The sequence below is a fragment of the Phoca vitulina genome, unplaced genomic scaffold (genome assembly GCF_004348235.1).
Source record: "Phoca vitulina isolate PV1807 unplaced genomic scaffold, GSC_HSeal_1.0 scaffold28, whole genome shotgun sequence".
Lineage (NCBI taxonomy): Eukaryota > Metazoa > Chordata > Mammalia > Carnivora > Phocidae > Phoca > Phoca vitulina.
In genome coordinates, this window is record NW_022589731.1 from 6,118,695 (window position 1) to 6,137,830 (window position 19,136).

Genomic DNA, 19,136 nt, shown 5'->3' on the forward strand with positions numbered 1-19,136 from the left:
TTGATAAGTTGTTTGAAAAAAGAAAGAAGAGGATTAAAAAAAAAAAAAGAAAGAAAGAAAAAAGGGAGAGAATGTGATCAGGCAGGGGAGTAGAAAAAAAACCATACACTAGAGATTTAGAGTATATTTTGATCTGTTAGAAGAAACTATCTCAAGATTTTAAAGAGAGAACAACTTATATATATATATGCCAAAAATACGGGTAACTACTATGAAGGGATAGAATATGACTTTAAAAATGAAAAATAAAAATGTATTTTTTTTTTAAAAAAGGGATTGATAAGATGTTGGTTGAAAAAGGGAAAAAGAAAAATTCAAAAAAAAAAAAGAAAAAAAGAAAAAAAAGACAGTTAAAAAAAAATAATTAACTTTGAAAGACTAAAGAATCATGGTAAAAAAGCCATGAATTCTATGTGCAGTATTCCCCTAGCGCTGGAGTTCTGCCATTCTCATTGATTGGTAAACTTGGTCTTGGCTGGCTGTTCTCGCTGATCTTCTGGGGGAGGGGCCTGTTGCCGTGGTTCCCAAATGTCTTTGCCGGAGGCAAAATTGCCCCGCCCTTGCCGGTCCGGGCTAAGTAATCTGCTCGGGTTTGCTCTCCGGAGCTTTTGTTCCCTGCAAGCTTTCCGTACAGCTTTGGAGGCGGAGAGTGAAAATGGTGGCCTCCCAGTCTCCGCCCCGGAGGAGCCGAGAACTTGGGGTCCCACTCCTCAGCGAGCCCCCAGAGAAAAGCAGTCAGTCACTCCCGTCTCCCCGGTCTCCGGCCACACTCCGCGCTCACCCGGCCTGTGACCGCGCCTTTCTATCTGGCACCCGACCCCGGGTGGAGTCTCCAAACCCAGCAGATCCCCGCGGTGCGCTCCCGCACCTCTCCTCCCGGGGGAAGAAGGTGAGTCTCCCCGGATCTGCCGCTTGTTGGGTCCCTGCTGGAGGAGCAGTGGCCCGACTGTGCTGCGCATCACGGTTTATGACAACCCCGAGCTGAGAGCCCGCGCCTGGGCTCCGTCTCTGCAGCCGGCTTCCCCGCTCCGATACCTGGGAGCTCTGCCGCACTCAGGCACCCCTGGTCTTTCTGTGACCCCGAGGGTCCTGAGACCACACTGTCCCATGAGGGTTCCACCCCCCACTTCGCCACCAGAGTGACGTCCCTCAGCGGAGCCGACTTCTAAAAGTTCCGATTTTGTGCTCCGTGGTTCTATCACTTGCCAGAAGCGGCCGACAGAGGCCCCTCCCCTGCCGTCTATCCTCCCGAATAACGCCTCGGATTCACTTCTCCGCACGTCCTACCTTCCAGAAAGTGGTCGCTTTTCTGTTCAGAGAGTTGTTGCTATTCTTTTCTTTGATCTCCTGTTGAATTTGTAGGTGTTCAGAATGGTTTGATCCCTATCCAGCTGAATTCCTGAGAGGGGATGAAATCCAGGTCTCCTACTCCTCCGCCATCTTGCTCCGCCCCCCTGTATTCAGATTCTTTTGAGAAGTTATTGAAAGCTGTGGACTTCAACTTTCTCCAAAAAAAAAAAAAAATGCTCATGTACACAGAATGTGTAGGCAATCTCAGAAAGTTCATGGACCTGAAGCTACAGAAGAATCCTCTAGGGAAATTTTTTTCAAACTTTAATGTTACTAAGAATCACCTAGGGGATTATTAAAACATAAATACCCCTGCTCACTCTCCTGCCCCCATCAACATAATAAATACTAATTCCAGATTAGTAAAATACATTTACTTCAAACATCCCAGGTTATTTAAATGTGGGGGCCTGAGGAACACCCCTGAATGCAGTTTTGGTTGCCAGTTGGAGAACCCAAGGCTGCTCAGTTCAAAATCCCTCCACCTACCCAGGGCTGGTCAGGTGGAGATTAGAGACAGTGTTTCCAAACCTGGGTGACAAAAGCCTTTTCCCTGATTCTAATCAAGAGAAAGAACTGAGGAACTAAACAGAAGACCTTTGACTTTACAAATAGGCAAACCCTGGATCAGATGACCCATGAGTTTGGGTTCCCATATCCTCTCTCATTCTAATTAGGGAAGATGACCAGAACCATCAAGCCTTTGGCTCTTGGGCACAGTATGATCAGCCAATTACCTGACAACATGTCTCAGTAGCCTGATGTCCAAGTGAGTGTCCATGTTGTCCATCTGTCTCTATAGGGTCAGTAGCCAGCAGGGAGAAATCAAATGCCAGCTTCCACACATTCATTCTTCCTGGAGAACAAGCTGGAGATGACATGTTAGTGATGCTACGGGAGTCACTCATAGGAATGGGTGGATGTCATGAAAGGAATCAAACAGGTCAGCACCCTGAGAACAGAGTAACATGAAAAGGGGCACACTTAGATTTTTCTGTTCATGCCAAGGTTCCCCTACCATCACTTGAACTGGTTTAGGAATTCCTCTCTAAGAGACTTCAGAATGAACCCAATACCCAAGGGCAGTGTGACAGTAGAAAGAGCTTTGCAAAGTTAGAGCAAAACTCAAATTCCTGTTGTACCACCTTTTAACTAGGTAATCTGTGGCAGCTTTCTTAACCCCTCTTGAGACAGAGCAGGGACTGGGCTTGGGTCCTCTCAACTCTGACCTTGAAATCCAGCATTTCTTGGTAGCTGAAACCCTATGTGTCTTGAGTAGCATATTTTGCAGGAACGTGGAAGAAGCATGTTTGTCAAAAGAGGGACACAACCAGGAAGACTGGTGAAGACCAAACCAAACCAGTCTGCGCCAAGGTGGACCACAGGGCTGATGTGACTTTTCACCAACTTTCTCCCTCATTACAACACTAAAAATCACACCCAAGGGTGGAGATTTAACATGCTAATGACACATGCAGTGCATGATGAAGCATGTTTTGCCCACTGCGCCTACATGCCCCACTTCCTGTATCCTCCATCCCTACATGCTTAGACATCACTCTTTTGTCACCTCAGCCTCTTTAGACACTTTCCTCAGCCTCTGTTCTGAGAGCCAGCCTGATGGACGCTTTCCTTTGTTCTGTCTCCCTTGTGTTTGAGCATAAGCCCCAAGAGCCTTGCCTGGAACTCCCATTGTCCTCTAGTAAATTTCTGTCCAAGAACCCCAGTCAGTAATAATCTGAGCATGTTTCCACAATGTTAGAATGGGGATAATACCTACTTCACAGGGTTGTTGTAAGGATTAAATTAAATAACATAGTGATGATACTCTGCAATGTGCTTATAGGGGATTGCTCAAAAGCTATGGTGACTTACATCATTGTTGTTAAAAGTCAGCTTCTGTTATATCATGTAGACAGCACACCTGGGTGGAACAGAGTTGTTCAGCAAACTCCCCTCTGCCTTGTCTCCAACCCCCAGTCTCAGTCAGACACAAGAAGAGCAAAAGGAGCCATTGATGACTGATTCCCAATTGTCAGCAAAAAATAAAAATAAAAAATAAAATAAATAACACTTCTTTTTCTGTTTGTTTTTTAAAGATTTATTTTTTTTAATTTTATTTTATTATGTTATGTTAATCACCATACATCTTTAGTTTTTGATGTAGTGTTCCATGATTCATTGTTTGCGTATAACACCCCATGCTCCATGCAGTATGTGCCCTCCTTAATACCCATCACCGGGCTAACCCATCCCCCCACCTCTAAAACCCTCAGTTTGTTTCTCAGAGTCCATAGTCTCTCACGGTTCGTCTCCCCCTCCGATTTCCCCCCCTTCATAAAATAACCCTTCTATCATTAGGCAATGACACCGGACTTGAAGTAAATCTTATTAGTACCCTGTATGGTCACTTTATAAGGCTAATGATGACCCATCAATCACCCTGAATTAAACAACTTGTTCTAAAGCCCAGCATGTATCATTTGTATTGGTTCTCCTGGACCCCCAGAGCCCTGTACCCCATCCCAATGGTGGTCCCTCATGGGCAGGAACGCAGGCTTTAGCCAAAACATAACTCTGTCCCCAGCCCACGGCGAAAAGGCCTGAGCAAGTGCAGGTATCAGTGGAATTCTGTGGAATTCCTAGGTTTTAGCCTCCCCTTCTTCTAACACCTGACATGCAAATCACACTGCTAACCCAGCCATCTCTCAGCTTCATCTAGCACAAAGTGTAGGTAATAATATCTGTCCTTCTTATGTCTTAGGACTATGATGATAAAACTGAAGAAATATGGCAAAATTCTTCAAAAGTGAAGCATTTTGAACAGTAAAAAGATACATTACTGATCTAAGGTAGTGGAAAAATATTCAGTAGATCTCAGCAGAGGCAGAGACATGACGGCTTTGATGGACACGTAAAAGTACATGCAGGGTTTCCTACAAGAACATCTGGGTCCTTTTATCCCCACCAGAATTTTAGAATAATCTCTGTTTCTTTAGGATGAACCCTGCATAGTAAAATTTCACCTTTGTTTCTTGCCAAGCTTTGAACCATTGCATCTGTAGGGGCCAACAGCGGGCTACCCCCAAATATGCTACTTTGGCATACTGATTATTTTAAATAAAAGTTACTTGCAAGACAGCCAGTACAAAAAGAACACTCTGATGGCCCCCACCCCTCAACCTGCCTTTGTTTCCGGAAAGCAAAAAATAAATCTCCCTCTCTGTACGGCAGGTAAAGAGAATCTGTCCTTTATAGGAAATTTGAGCCAACGAGGCTTTAGAAACAACCCTTGTTACTTTTTTACCCTTTTACTTTCCCAGCCCAAATCCTGTTTAGAATCCTTTATCAACTGTAGCTCCCAAAGTTACATTTTCTTGTCCTGTCAATTCCTCAGAGATTTATCAGCTCCTTGTCCAAAAAGTGTAAAAACTGCCTGCCCTTGTCATTTCTTGAAGTCTCAATTTCTTTATTGTACCTCCATGTGCACTCTGGTTTGGTTTGGTTTTGTTTTAATCCTGTTAATCTGCCTCATGTCAATTTAATTCCTAAACCAACTGAAAACACCTTGGAGGAAAGAAGAAAGCTTCTTCCTCGCCTACACATACATCTTATGTGAGCAGAGTCTGCACTCGGCAGTGGCCATCACATCCCGAGGAGTCTGGTTCCTCCTCACACTGGCCACAGGTCTTCCAGGCCATCACCTCTGACCATGGCAGGGATGAGATCTGGCCAGTTTGCCTTTGGAGACACAGGTGTGCTCTTCATAACTTTCGAGAGGTATGGGACAACAATCAAGATACACACAAAGACAGGCCATAGAATTTGCAGATAAATTTAAAGACATAAGGCAAAGTGGCATTTTGGGGAGGCTGGCTCAGGATGTCTCTGATGGACTTTACTAGATAAAAGACAGTCTTTGTTTTGAAAACTGTATTTGAGAGGATAAAAAGAAGCTATAACATTCAAGATGAGATTTAAATGTGCAAATAAGGGCAATCATATCTTTAAGGGATGGCGTGGGGTTTTTTTTTGTTTGTTTTTGTTTTGGGGGCACAGATTTTCAATTTCTCATTGGGCATGTCATATACACATAATCATTCAAAACTGACGTCATATATTAAGGAATTTCCTTTCTATGTTTGCTCTTGCAGTTCTTTTTCCTACCAAGAACTATGGTCATGTCAAAATTCCCCTTTTAAAGTCCTCACTACTATTCATCATCCAATTTAAGCATCAACCTTGCATAAGCCTTCTTAACCATCCCTGCCAAAAGGTTCTCGGCTCACCTTTACCTCTCTAGCAGTTCTGCCATCAGATGACCTGCATCTTCTACGGCCTCGTATGAATGTTCATCCCTTTCTATACACACCTCTTCAACAGTGCCTGGAACATCTTCGGTGCTCAGCGATATCTGTAGAATGAAAAGTTAATAAGACTATTTGCATAATGCTGTTAGTGTTGTCCCTGGCACATGGTATTCCTTAAATGTTAGCAATTACTCATATAAATAAGAAAACACTCCATATATTTTTGTGCCCAATTCTATGGTATCGTGTCCAATTCTATTCTATTCATACTTTTTTTTTTAAAGATGTGAATCATCTCCAGAGTCGTTTTTTTAAAGTTTTTATTTAAATTCCAGTTAACATAGAATACAATGTTAGTTTCAGGTGTACAATATAGTGATTCATCACTTCCACACAACACCTGGTGCTCATCACAACTACTTTCCTTAATCCCCATTACTTATTCAACCCATTCCCCCACCCCCCTCCCCTCCCCAGAGTCAATATTTAATGACTTTTATAGAAGGTACCAGAAATTCCAAAAAGAAGTGTAACTTCTATTCTGAGATTATGCATTTCGCCGCTGAAGATTCCATGTTTGCCAACTACAAAAGTGAGATAAAACAAACTACTATGTCTTTATATTTTAACTCGATTATCAGTACCTGATTTAAACAGTGGGTTTCAAACTTCAGGGATTTATGTAAACACATATGTATGGGAACAATAGGGAAATACCTAATCATGTGAAATAGAAGGCTTGCTCACTCCCAAGTCAAGGACCTAGATCGATGTGTCATCTTTGTGTCCCCAAAACTTTACTTACAAGTACAAGGAGCTCAACACTCTCAAACTGAAGACACTAAAACGTTGTGTCTGAGCTGGCTGGCACTTCAGAGAAACAACTATGTGTCCTCAGAAAGCAGAAGGCAGATAGTCTCCCTACTTGGAAGATTGCTAGTAAGGAGATTCAGACTGGTCCACCTGCCTCCACATCTTATGCCTTCTTCCTCTACAGCATCTTGCTTTCCATGTCATTTTCCTTCATAATTAGGACCAGAGCCCTGATCAGAAAAGGAAAACTGTAAGTTTGTTAAAGAAAGGCAATTCTATGAAAATTTAAAAGGTCAGGTGAAAAAACCTTATATAAATGATCCTGGTTTTCCCAACTGATGGCAAACTAAAATCAGGTTTTTTTGTTGACTCAGAAATGTATGAAGTAAGACTAGATCTCAAAATTTTCCCTTGAATTTGTGCTCAGTGAATCACTCAAGTGTTGATCTTAAGGCTCTCTAAAGATGAAGAGGAGAGTGTGAGAACAATGCAATCACTACTGGAGCTCAGGAATGAAATTTGACAGGTAGGTATTAAAAGCATTCCCTTTTCCCAAGGAGATGGAGCATCCATAACCAGGACGTGCCTCCTCCCAAGCTCCTCTGAAATCCATTCATGATGAATAATTTCACAATTTTACAAACAGATCTCGACTGGCTCTGATTTCTATCTACAAGGCAAGCATAGATTTGGGAGTCAGATCAAAAAAGTTTATAAATTGTGCTCTGTCCCTGACACTCGCATAAGAGCCCGAACGAGTGACTTATTCTTTCTGAACCTTGGTTTCCTGTTTAATGTCATGCAGGTGATCATTCAACCCTCACAAGATTATTGTGACATTTTTAAAAATGATGAATATACGACATTTTACAACAGCAACAAAAAAATGCTGGTCCCGTTGAGGGGCACCTGGGTGGCTCAGTCGGTTAAGCATCTGCCTTCAGCTCAGTCATGATCTTGGGGTCCTGGGATCGAGCCCCATGTCGGGCTCCCTGCTCGGCAGGGAGTCTGCTTCTGCTTCTCCCTCTGCCTGCCGCTCTCCCTGCTTGTGCTCCCATTCTCTCTCTCTCTCAAATAAATAAATAAAATCTTAAAAAAAAAAAAATACTGGCCTGGTTTAATTGCTCAGGTAGTGTTGCTACATCTCAGGTCCAAAAATAGCTGAAGGAGAAGACATGCATGTCAGATAACCAGACAGTCATGGCAATTTGATAAATGCAACATTAATACCATCACAATGACGTGAGTTATATATGCAGATGACTGTCTATGAGCAATGTTGCCAGTGAGAAAGAGCCAGGGGGTGAGAAACTGAAACATTTAAATCACATTCAGCATAAAAATGTGAGGAAAAGATATTAATGCTTACCACCTACCTAACAAGAATGTCATAGGCATTAATGAGCTAGTGCTCATTAGCATTTTGAAACTCAGTGGAGGAAAGAATAATACACACAACATACCCCACAAGGCAGTGAATATAATCATATCATGTATAAAATGAGTTGTGTAGAAGCAATACACTCGCTCCTGACAAATGATCTGTGCTCGGGGTCCTGAATGCCACAGTACTCCCTCATTTGGTCCAAATCTTGCAAAGGTTCCCATCAAGAAAGTCTGCCCTGTAGGACAAGGCTGCAAATGTCAGTACCTGAATTTAAGTAATGGCTCAAAATCTTGGAAATTCCTCTGAACTCGCTCTCTCTCTCTCTCCCTCTTTCTCTTCTCTCTCTTAACACACACACACGGAGAGAATAAAGAAAGGTCTAGTCATGTGCAAGGCCAAATGTACATCCTCAAACAGCTGTCCCAAGAGCATCAGAAACATGCACAGGAAGGAGGCAAGAAAACCATTCAGAATTCTTGAAAAGTTATATGGGCAGTCTATAATCACCATCCCTTTAGTTCGGGCTTTTAGCTAAAGATCAGACAGGTTCAAAGGATGTGTGATGCCTAGGCCCCACTGCTTTCTGGGAGAGAATCGAAGTGGCAAATCATGAATCTCTGATGTTGTCTTTGTATTTGGGGCTGATGAACTATTCCCTTTACTGATCTGAGAGAAAGAAAGGTGTTGGAAATGGCAGTGACACACACATGTACGGAACTTTCCCACAACAGTGTCCTTTCATGTGCACCAAGATCTGCTGTTCTGTCGATTAATTCTGATTAGCACTGACCTCACTTTACAGATAAAGAAATCTAAACTCAGATTATTATGTCAGCTTGCCAAAAGTACATGACCAAGAGGGCTAGCACTCAAATCTCCACTCTACTTTTCATTTCATTAAGTTGCCTCCATTTGAGAAGTTTCCTCTGATTCTACACACTCCAATTTGCAAAAATAATAATGTTACCTTCTCCATGATGCTGAAACAGATAGAGCTGGCTAGATGAAATTGATTAGCTCTGCCTTTGAGTGCAGAGAGAGAGAGAGAGAGGTTATGGGGTGTGTATGTGTGGCGGGTTAAGATTAAAAAATGAAGGACTTCAGTCAAGAGAGAAAGCTCACTAGTTAGCGGACTTTGAGTGCTCAAACATTACCAGTCACCACCATTATTACTACAATAAGTCACCCTTGTAGACGTACTGCAGGTCACACATCCAAAATTTGACTAACACTGTCCCTATATGACTTATAAGCATAAGCTTATGACCATGCTCACAACACACCCCCCACTCCACCCCCACACACACCCTGGCAATACATTTTAGTAATTTCTTAAATGAACAAGTATCTGGCTTGCCAAAGATGCATTTTCTCCTCTCATTCTGTTCAAAATCTTTCAAGATGAGGTAAGGGATAATTTGCAGCTTGGATATCAGTATGTATTTCTAGTCCAAAGTCCTTTGCTTCATGGTACCTACATATTTGATGTGTTTGAAACTTCCCTTCACAGTCAGAAATTCTGAGCTAACTGCTTGAAGAAGTGAAAAAGTTTTAAAAATTTCAAATTTAAATGGAATGAATAATTTTAGCGGCAATGATATTAAAAATGTGATTATTAAAGTAGGGAGTAAGAGTAAAGGTCTCCAGGAGCTCCATGGAAATAATCTCTGCTTCAGTTGTTTAAGTAAACGTGTATATGAACAACATATGAACCAGAACCTATATCCTCAAGGCTAGATATTAGAGTAGTCTGGATGCTCTCAGGACAGGGCTAGGAATACTAATTGCTGTTATTGTGATTTGTATCAATACATTCTAAACCTATGTTCATTCCTACTGAACAGATTTTATCTTAAAATACTCAAAATTTCTATTTCAGAAGCTCACAATGAGCATAACTAAAGTGGGAAGGTTTCTAGCAATCTTACTACAAATGAAGTCATGGTTAGAAGGTGCTAAACTGAATAATCTGTGCATATTTCAAAGAAGAAACGCTCAATTTCCTGATTGAATCCACCACTTATTTACGTTTATTTTTTGCCTGCCCTTGTTCATAATGTTCTTAATATCTGCTTTATGGTAGCCTAGAGAACTTTCACACGCTTTTTAAATGATCATTAATCATAACCACCAAAGCTGCTGTTTCACCATTTCTGCCAAGGAGAGTTTCCAGGTTCACTTTAAATTGACAGCTCCAACACTGAAGGGCTGCAGACATATTCCCCAAATTCTAAAACCTCCTCCGGCATGGCCAAAAATCATGACATTCATCCCTACAAGCTTCTCTGTGTGCAGCAGAAGCCCACCACACCTACTGTCCTCAGTGTCACCGTCTTGTAATCTAGCAATCCCCTCACCTCATAAGGACAGGGCAAGCCTTTAATTGTGCTCGTCACTGGAGGAGGGCAAATAGTGGGGCACAACAAGGGGTTGCTGTCACTGGGGTCTTAATGTTTCTAGGACTGGATCACACCGGAAAACAATCAATAATTCCCAAGCTGCAAAGCCCCAGCTCTAAACACACACACACACACACACACACACACACACACACAGGCCCTTAGAAGGTGATACAGGCTCTCTCTGTAAGTTGCATCTCCCGAGTGCCCAGAGAGACAGACTGCACCAAAGGACAATGACTGTCCACTGCAGTTCTCATCCACTTTAAATTACCTTGTTCATGGGTCATCTTGGACTTCCTGGAGCCATCAGTAAGTCCGCAGCAAGTAAAGGGGAAATCATTCCAGAGAATGTCAGACTGCCCTAAAAGTTAACCCTCTCACCCTCACATTCCAGATACTTAACTAACAAACCCACTCTTCGCCTGGTCTTCAACCCCACAGACCATGGTGACAGGGTGTCGGATTTACCTGCTAATTTGGAAGTTTCTTTCATGGTTGGGGCTTGGAGAAGATGGAGGTCCCGGAGGGATGGAAGCATTCTGGAGGTGATACAGTTCCTGGGGAAGTTGGGCAGTGGCTTCTTTTTGCACAGTTCCCAAGTCAGAAGCTTCATATGCCCCCGTCCACCTGACTCTTCAACACACTTTAGCGCTTCCTCCCCTCACCCCTTACCCCTCGCCTCTGATCGCGCCCCGCCGCTACTTCTCCACTCACGACGCTGTGGTGGTCAGCCAAGTGGAGCGGCCTTTGTGTGCGGAATTCCTTGTCACCTCCAACGTGCTGATCTTCAGCTCAGCTCCTCCAGCCCCGAAGCGTGTAGCTTTGTTACTCTTGCTGAGGAGTTCCAGGGTCCCGCTGCTCAAAGTACCCCCGGGCTTCCACTCTTGCTCGGCTCCAGTTCCCAGCTCTGCGCCGGAGGCGCTCCGGGAGAGGAGGGAGTGGCAGCAGCCGGGCCTCGCCGCTTTAGGTGCGGGCGTCCCCGGGGCGGGGCCCTGGGACCGCGGGACCCCGCAGGAGCCGCCACCGCAGGCGCCCGGGGCGCCGAGGACCCAGAGCCCCGCGCCGGCGAGGAGCGCGCTCAGCCCCGGGTGGAGTTGCGCCCCGCGCCCACTTTTCCCATCGCGGGGGCGGAGAGCCGCGGAAAGGGGCCCGGAGCGGCTGCGGCGGCGCGGGGCTTTGCGCTGGCCGGCTGCGGGGGGCAGGCGCGCAGGACCCCAACTCCGTCCAAGTTGGGCTGCGGGCGGGGCGGACGGAGGCGGCGCCGGGCGGGAGGCGGGGCGCGCGGAGCCAGGCGCCGCCACGTGGACTGGCGCCCGCTTTTCGGGATTCCCGGGTCGTCGCCTGCGGAACCCAAGCGGGGGCAAGGAGTGGTGGAGGCTCCCGCTCCGTGCCCCGCTCTCCCCTTGGCTGGGTTGCGGGTTGAGAGCGGGCTGTGAGCGTCAGGGACCCTTCCCCTCCTGCTCTCCTCCTCTCGCTTTGTTCCCTTCTGTCCTCTCCACCAGGAGTCCAGATTTACTCTGCAGCCAGGACTCTTGGCAGCGTCTTTGGGAGGAGAAGGATCTAGGGATTCCTCTTCTTTCCCCTTAGTGTCTGTGAATTGGCACCTCGATCCAACCCAGAGCACAGGCAATGTATCTGGGCCCCGGAGAGACGCCAGAAGGGCAGTAGAGGGAATGGTGTGGGATTGTGTGTAAGACAATAGATAGATGATTGATAGATATAGATAGATGATAGATAATAGATCTTAGAGTTAAATAGAAATATATCTATCCAAGATCGATCGATTTATCTATCATCTAACTCTCCAATGATGATGATGGTATGTGTATTTAGAGGTTTCTCCCATTGGTGGCCATGCTTTACTCTTTCCCTGATTTTCTATAATATTCATTCTAAAGCCAGTCTTTTTGTATGGCATATTTGGAAGAGCACTTTGCTACTAACCGTGTTCTAAATATTTTGTGGGCATACACTTCCATATCTTCCAGAACAAGACAAAGTGCTGGGTGAAACAAAAAAAGGAACTCAAACTGTGGGCTTGGGACCATTTTGGTTTTTGCCCAGTGTTATAAATCCAATGGCTTAGCACAAAATCCGAGATTTCATAGGTAATCAATCAGTAATATACTAGAGGCGTATTGATTGCATCCATTATACCTGTTGTATAAATTCACCGTTTCCTTGTATCAGTCCTTACCCTTCTAGCATGAGACATGCCTTCTGAAGTCTTGGGATGAACTTCCATACAGTTTACAGCCTTCTATGTGTGTTTAAGTCTGCTACTAATTTGCTGTGAGAACTCAGAGAATCATCATGCTTGGTTGCCTAAACTTGAAAATGAAAGGGTTTCTGTTGAAGAACAGTCTAAAAAATAAAGAACTAGTACCCAAAAAAAAAAAAAAAAAAAAAAGTCAGCATCATGAAGGACAAAGAAAGTGAAGATCTGTCCCCAGTTCAAGGAAATTTAGGAGACATGAAAACAAAGGGTGTGATCCTGGACTGGTTCCTAGACCAGGAAAAGGTCATCAGTGAATCAACTGGCAAAATTTGAATAAGGTCTATAAATCAGTTGACAGTATTATATCACATTTAATTTCCCGGTTTTGAAATTGTACTGTGGTTGTATAAGATGTTTATTTTTATGGAAGCTGAATAAAAGGTATGTAAGAATTTCATTTTTGCAACATTTTGTAGTCTGGTACTATTTTCAGAGGAAAATGAAAAAAATTGGCATGAAAAAAATATAATGAAAGGATTGGATTAAATGACCTTTAAAACTTTTTTGAGCCTAGAATTCTTCCATTGTATAATATAAGATCTTCCAAGCCAGTTCTCCTGCTGCTGTTATTATAAAGTTCAAATGGACATTTTAGGGAGGAAAAATGACTTTACAAATTGCAAACTATTTCTTAAATTCCACAACTTTTCACATAGACAGTTTATTTTTAGAAAGGTGAAATACCTTCAGATGTCTTCACAGCCTTGACAAAACTAATAACACACCTGTTAATAACACAGGTAGCACCCAATATTCAATAAATGAGTGCCAGAAAGATAATAGCTGTAATAATAAAATGGTAAAAATTCTTCTAAATATATATTTTGTTTCCTTTGTTTTAACTTCATTGAAAAATATAATTTCTGGACCTACGATGGGACTACTTTAAAGAAAACAGAGTAACTGTTAGTCATAATTAAAACCTTTTTTGACTTGACTTCTGTAAGATGTGTTTTTGGAAGTATCTTCTGAGTTATTCTTTAGACCAATCTAAGATGAGCAAATGCAGGCCAAGCAGCCGGCACAGCCATTAAATTTCAGTGTTTCCATGAACAAGAGTGTCCTAAATGGTAGACTAGTTTACTCATTAAAGGAGCCTGGAATATTCTTCCAAAAAGTACCTTTACTATTCATGAATAAGGGCTTATCCTTGGAAAACAGACCTGTACCCTGCGAGTAAAACAAAGTACCTACCAGTTGTGGTTTATACACAGGAGAAAAGAACCCGTGGTTCTCCTTCCTCCCCCAAACCACAATTGCTCTTTGTTAAAACCCAGAAAACCTGTTTCTCCCTTCTCTCACAATGATTTCAGAAATTTGAGAGTTTAGAGTCTGTTCTAAAAGCCTTCCTACCTCCTTTCTAGCCATGATAGATGTGTGAAAATAACTTCACAGCTGGGAAACAGGATTAAGAAGTCAAAGTACAAGTAGGTCCCTATACAAATATGGAACTAGGTAAAGCAAAGGAAAAAAGAAAAAAGAAAAAGAATAAATAAATTGGAAGGGTAAGGACTAATGTTGATTTTGAAATAATATTTTTAATATTCTTGTCCTAGATTATTGATTATCTGCCTAGTGTAAAAACAAGAATGGATATCCACACTGAAATAGCTCCCAGAGAAAATTGGTAAAAATACAAATGCTTTGGTTTGTTTTTGTTTTTGTTTTCCTCCATATAAATGTTACTTTCCCCAACCTCCCAAATACATGTTCCTACACCATTCACTTAAAGAGGTGGTCCAAAAGATTTACTGAGGATAGGCATTTTTTTAAGTGTATTTAAAAAATGAAACTATATTTTGCAGAATAGTTGTGGATTTACAGAAAAATTGTGGGGATCCTCAAAGAGTGGGATATGAAGGTGGGCGTTCCTCAGTGACAGTGGCAAGCTGGGGAGATCTGGGACTGTTGCCACCTTGCATCAACTGAACATTCAGCAACTCAATGTGGTTTCACTCACAAAGAACCTGGCCGTTGTCCCCACCTCCAAGACCAGACCCGTGGGTCAGATACTTTGCCCATGGGGAGAAGCCAGAGAACAGAGCTCTAATCTCATCTCCAACCCCCAAGGAACTGATTTCAATCATAATGAAGTACAGAGAAGTTCAAGCCTAAATATACTCTTTAATAAGCAGTAAAAATTATGGTGAAAGGCAACTCAGAGGAGATCTATAGATTTGTTGGTGATAAAGGCTACCTGGGAGGTTGTCCTCATTTCAGTGGAGAGAAATGAGGACAGTGCCAGCTGGAAAGAACCCCCTTAAGTCAGACAAATATCAGTCAAGGACTTCAGGAACTATCCCCTGAAAGGAGTCTAAATTTGATTGGATTCGTATGTAAAGGAATTTATGTCTCAAGGCATTGTTGAAAACAACAGAGCAATTAGTAAGCAATTAATGGAGTTAACAGCTGTGTATGATCAGGAAAAGAGAGAGCTCCACTATAATCACTGTCATCCTAGGGTAACTGTGGACATACTCAAATCTATGTCCCCTGAAAAGAAAACTCAGAGGCTTCACACCGGGTGTGTGATGGGGGGCTGGCGTTGGGGGAAGATAGACTTTACTAAAATAATCCAGACTAAATCAGTAAACAAACAAGCAAGAAAATAATAATAAGCCCTGGGATGAGAAAGAAAGTGCCTAGAATTACTACAATATATAATTCAAAATGTCACACTTACACACAAACACTGGAGACAAGGTGGTCATACTGGAAAAGTATGACCCATACACCAGAAACAAAAAAATAGATTATGGAAAGTGCCTGTGAGAACATTCAAATGTCAGATTTTATTTTTTTAATTGAAGTAATACCGCATGCAATGTGGTATTAGTTTCAGGTATATAACATCCTGATTCAAAAATTCTATACATTACTCAGTGCTCACCACAATAAATTAGTCACCATCTGTCACCAAACAATGCTATCACAGTATTATTGACTATATTCCCTATGCTGTACTTTTCATCTCCATGACTTATTTATTTTATAACTGTAAATTGTACCTCTTAATCCCCCTTATCTTTATCACCCATCTCCCCACCTTTCTCCCCTCTGGCAACCATCAATTTGTTTTCTGTATTTAAGAGTCTGTTTCTGTTTGTTTATTTATTTATTTTTTTAGATTCCACATATAAATTAAATCCTTTGTCTTACTCTGACTTATCAAATGTCAAATTGAACAGACTTAAAGGAGTCATAAATATGCTTAAAAAATTAAAAGAAACAATGATTAAAAGAAAGTATGATGACAATATAATATCAAATAACTAATATCAAAAAGGAGATAGAAATCATAGAAAAAAGAACCAAATGTAAATTCTGGAGTTGAAAAACACATATAATCAAAATAGAAATTCATTGGAGGGCTCAATGGTAGATTTGATCCAGCAGAAGACAGCATTCGATGATTTAGATAGATCTATAGAGATTATGCAATCCAAAGAATACAGAGAAAAAGAGGAATGAAGAAAAATGAACAAAGCCTCAGAAAAATATGGGGCACTATTAAGCTCCCCAGCATATAGTAATGAGAGTACCAGAAGGAGAGGAGTCAGAGAAAGGAGCAGATAAAATATTCAAAGAAATAATGACAGAAAGCTTTCCAAATTTATTGGAAAACTTTGATCTACATATCCAAGAAGCTCAACCTTATTAGACTTTCCAAAATATTTATTTTATAGAAAAGCTTAAAATACATTATTAGATCAAAATTTGTCTTGAAATCACCTAACATTTTATTTTAGTCTTGTCATTTCATACATTAGTCTGTTTGTTTGTTTCAAATTTTTATTTAAATTCTAGTTAGTTAACATATAGTATAATATTGGTTTCAGGAGTAGAATTTATATATAATACCCAGTGCTCATCATATCACTTATAACACCCAGTGCTCATCATAACAAGTGCACTCCTTAATACCCATCACCCAATTGCCCTACTCCCCACCCATCTCCTTCCATCAACCCTCAGTTTGTTCTCTACAGTTAAGGGTCTCTTATGATTTGCTTCCCTCTTTATCTCTTTTTCTTTTCCTTCCCATATGTTCATCTTTTTTTTTGTTTCTTAAGTTCCACATATGAGTGAAATCATATGGTATTTCTTTTTGTCTGGCTGACTTATTTTACTTAGCATAATACATTCTAGCTCCATCCATGTTGTTGCAAATGGCAAGATTCCATTCATTTTGATGGCTGAGTAATATTCCATTGTATATATATACACCACATCTTCTTTATCCATTCATCAGTTGATGGACAAAATTTCGGGCTCTCCATAGTTTGGTGATTGTTGATAATGCTGCTATAAACATTGGGGTGCATGTGCCCCTTTAAATCTGTATTTTTGTATCCTTTGGGTACATTAGTCTTGAAATGAACCATCCTCAACCAACCCCTACAGTTCTCTAAGATAATAGTCCAAATTAGAAAGAACATGATGTATCAAATTCACAAAGCCAACTCTGTAAGGCATAAATAGAACTAACTGAAGAGCTAATTATAATTGTTTGTTATTTCTTTGGGATCATCACCTAGAATAAGGGCAGCAAGAGAAGTGGACATCTTTCCAAATCTTTCCCTAAAGAATAGTGGCAGGCCATGTCAGGAGAAGTTTCAAAGAGCTTATCTAGTTTCAAAGGGCTTATCCCAAGATGAATGAGGTTCATTGAAGTCAATTCAATAGATTTGGGGGTCTACTGTTCCAACAGAATATATTTGTATAAATTGAATAGTGGCTACTGCAGTGGCAGAGAAATAGAGAAGTCCGTTTCTCACCATAGGTTTTGAGTTGATATAGTCTACAACTAGGAAACAGGAGAGACTTCAATGCTAAATTAAGTTCAAATGTTTTATTAGACTTGTATTAGGTATTCTAATTTCTGATTGGAGATTGCTTTGTGACTTAAAGTGAGATTTTTCTCTTACCAAAAAGGGAACATAAAAGTCATGAACCTGGAGGATTTTTACTTAGGGCCAGAAAAAGATCTGCTCCTAAATACTGTAAAGGAACAATGAGAGATAAAATAAAGTTGTGTTTTGATTATGTCGTAAGTCATGTTTAATCAATATCCTAGTTTCATACATGTTGCATCTTAAACAATTTGCTTCAAATTCAGGATGTTTAATGAGCCAAAGCTGAGCTAATAGCAAGTCTGTTCTTGGACAAATGCCAGATTTTCAAGGCAGCATCAGCTGTGAGTTTAATTTTTAAAACCTTTTGTAATGATACGGAGTAATTTTGCAATGGCAATTCAGCATAATGAATGAAGATTTTCTGCCTTTCTATCTAGTCCTTCTTCAAAGTCCTAAGTCTGCTATACATTAGTTGTGTTATATGGAACATATTACACATTTCATAGTACCATGTAATGAACGACTGGTATGGGTGATTTTTAATATCAATGGGATGCAGTTCTACAGAATTATCTAAGGGTATTACTGTCTGAATGAAATATGAATTCCTGTTTCTATCCATTTACTTGTAAGGTGACCTTTGGCAAGTTGTTACTTTCTCTGAATCTCATTGTTTTGTACTTAAAGTGACTGCCCGTATCCTATAGAATGTGTGTAGACTCAAAAATATTAAAATTTGAATATCATTGAGGAGTTTTAAATACTCTGGAAATGCAGGATACAATGGTAATTTTTTAATTTTTTTAAAGATTTATTTATTTGAGAGAAAGTGAGAAAGAGAAAGCATGTGGGGTGGGGGAGGGACAGAAGGAGAGGGAGAGATTCCTCAAGCAGACTCCCCATTAAGCATGGAGTCTGACACAGGGATGGGTCCCAGGACCCTGAGATCATGACCTGAGTTGAAACCAGGAGTCGGATGTTTAACCTACTGAGCCACCCAGGCCCCCGACAATGGTAATCTTTTTTTTTTTAAAGATTTTATTTATTTATTTGAGAGAGAGAGAATGAGAGAGAGCACATGAGAGGGGGGAGGGTCAGAGGGAGAAGCAGACTCCCTGCCGAGCAGGGAGCTCGATGCGGGACTCGATCCAGGGACTCCAGGATCATGACCTGAGCCGAAGGCAGTTCCTTAACCAACTGAGCCACCCAGGCGCCCCGGACAATGGTAATTTTAAATGATATTCTAAAACAATGTAGTATTAACCCTGACTGAAAACATTCTGTGATGCTGTCAATGGTGGGAGGGAATTCTAAAGGTTATCAATCATATCTTCTCCCTCCTCCTCACCCCATTTTTATCCTTAACCAGATGCTATTCATTCCCTAAATATCACAAGCACAGATATTCATTAAAAAACCAGAGATGCCAAGCCCAAATTCTCAAAAATCTATTTCATTTTTTTAAAAGATTTTAGTTATTTATTTGATAGCGAGAGAGAGCACGAGCAGGGGAAGGGCAGGGGGAAAGGAACAAGCAGACTCCCTGCTGAGCTGGGAGGCCAACACAGGGCTTGAACCCAAGACCCTGAGATTATGACCTGAGCTGAAGTCAGATGCTTAACCTAAAGAGTCACCCAGGTGTCCAAAAAATCTATTTCATTTTTAAAAAGAGGGGTTCAAAAAGCAAACAAAAATATTTTTATTTATTTTATTTATTATTGTATATACTACTTATTTATT

At 41.4% G+C, this 19,136-nt stretch overlaps 1 long non-coding RNA gene across 3 annotated transcripts in view; it reads right to left on the reverse strand.

Annotated features, from left to right (window-relative positions):
- Positions 1-11,413, reverse strand: part of LOC116644102 — a 31,750-nt gene extending 20,337 nt beyond the window's left edge. The window contains exons 1-4 of one of the 3 annotated variants that reach the window (XR_004301699.1): positions 10,731-11,413; positions 5,640-5,764; positions 3,226-3,371; positions 2,088-2,218 (exon numbers count right to left, since the gene is read on the reverse strand). This is a non-coding gene — a long non-coding RNA (uncharacterized LOC116644102). Of the gene's footprint in view, positions 1-2,087; positions 2,303-3,225; positions 3,372-5,639; positions 5,765-10,730 lie in introns of all 3 variants that reach the window. The other 2 variants (XR_004301697.1, XR_004301698.1) reach the window with 2 other exon arrangements.
- Between the last annotated feature and the right edge of the window lie 7,723 nt (positions 11,414-19,136).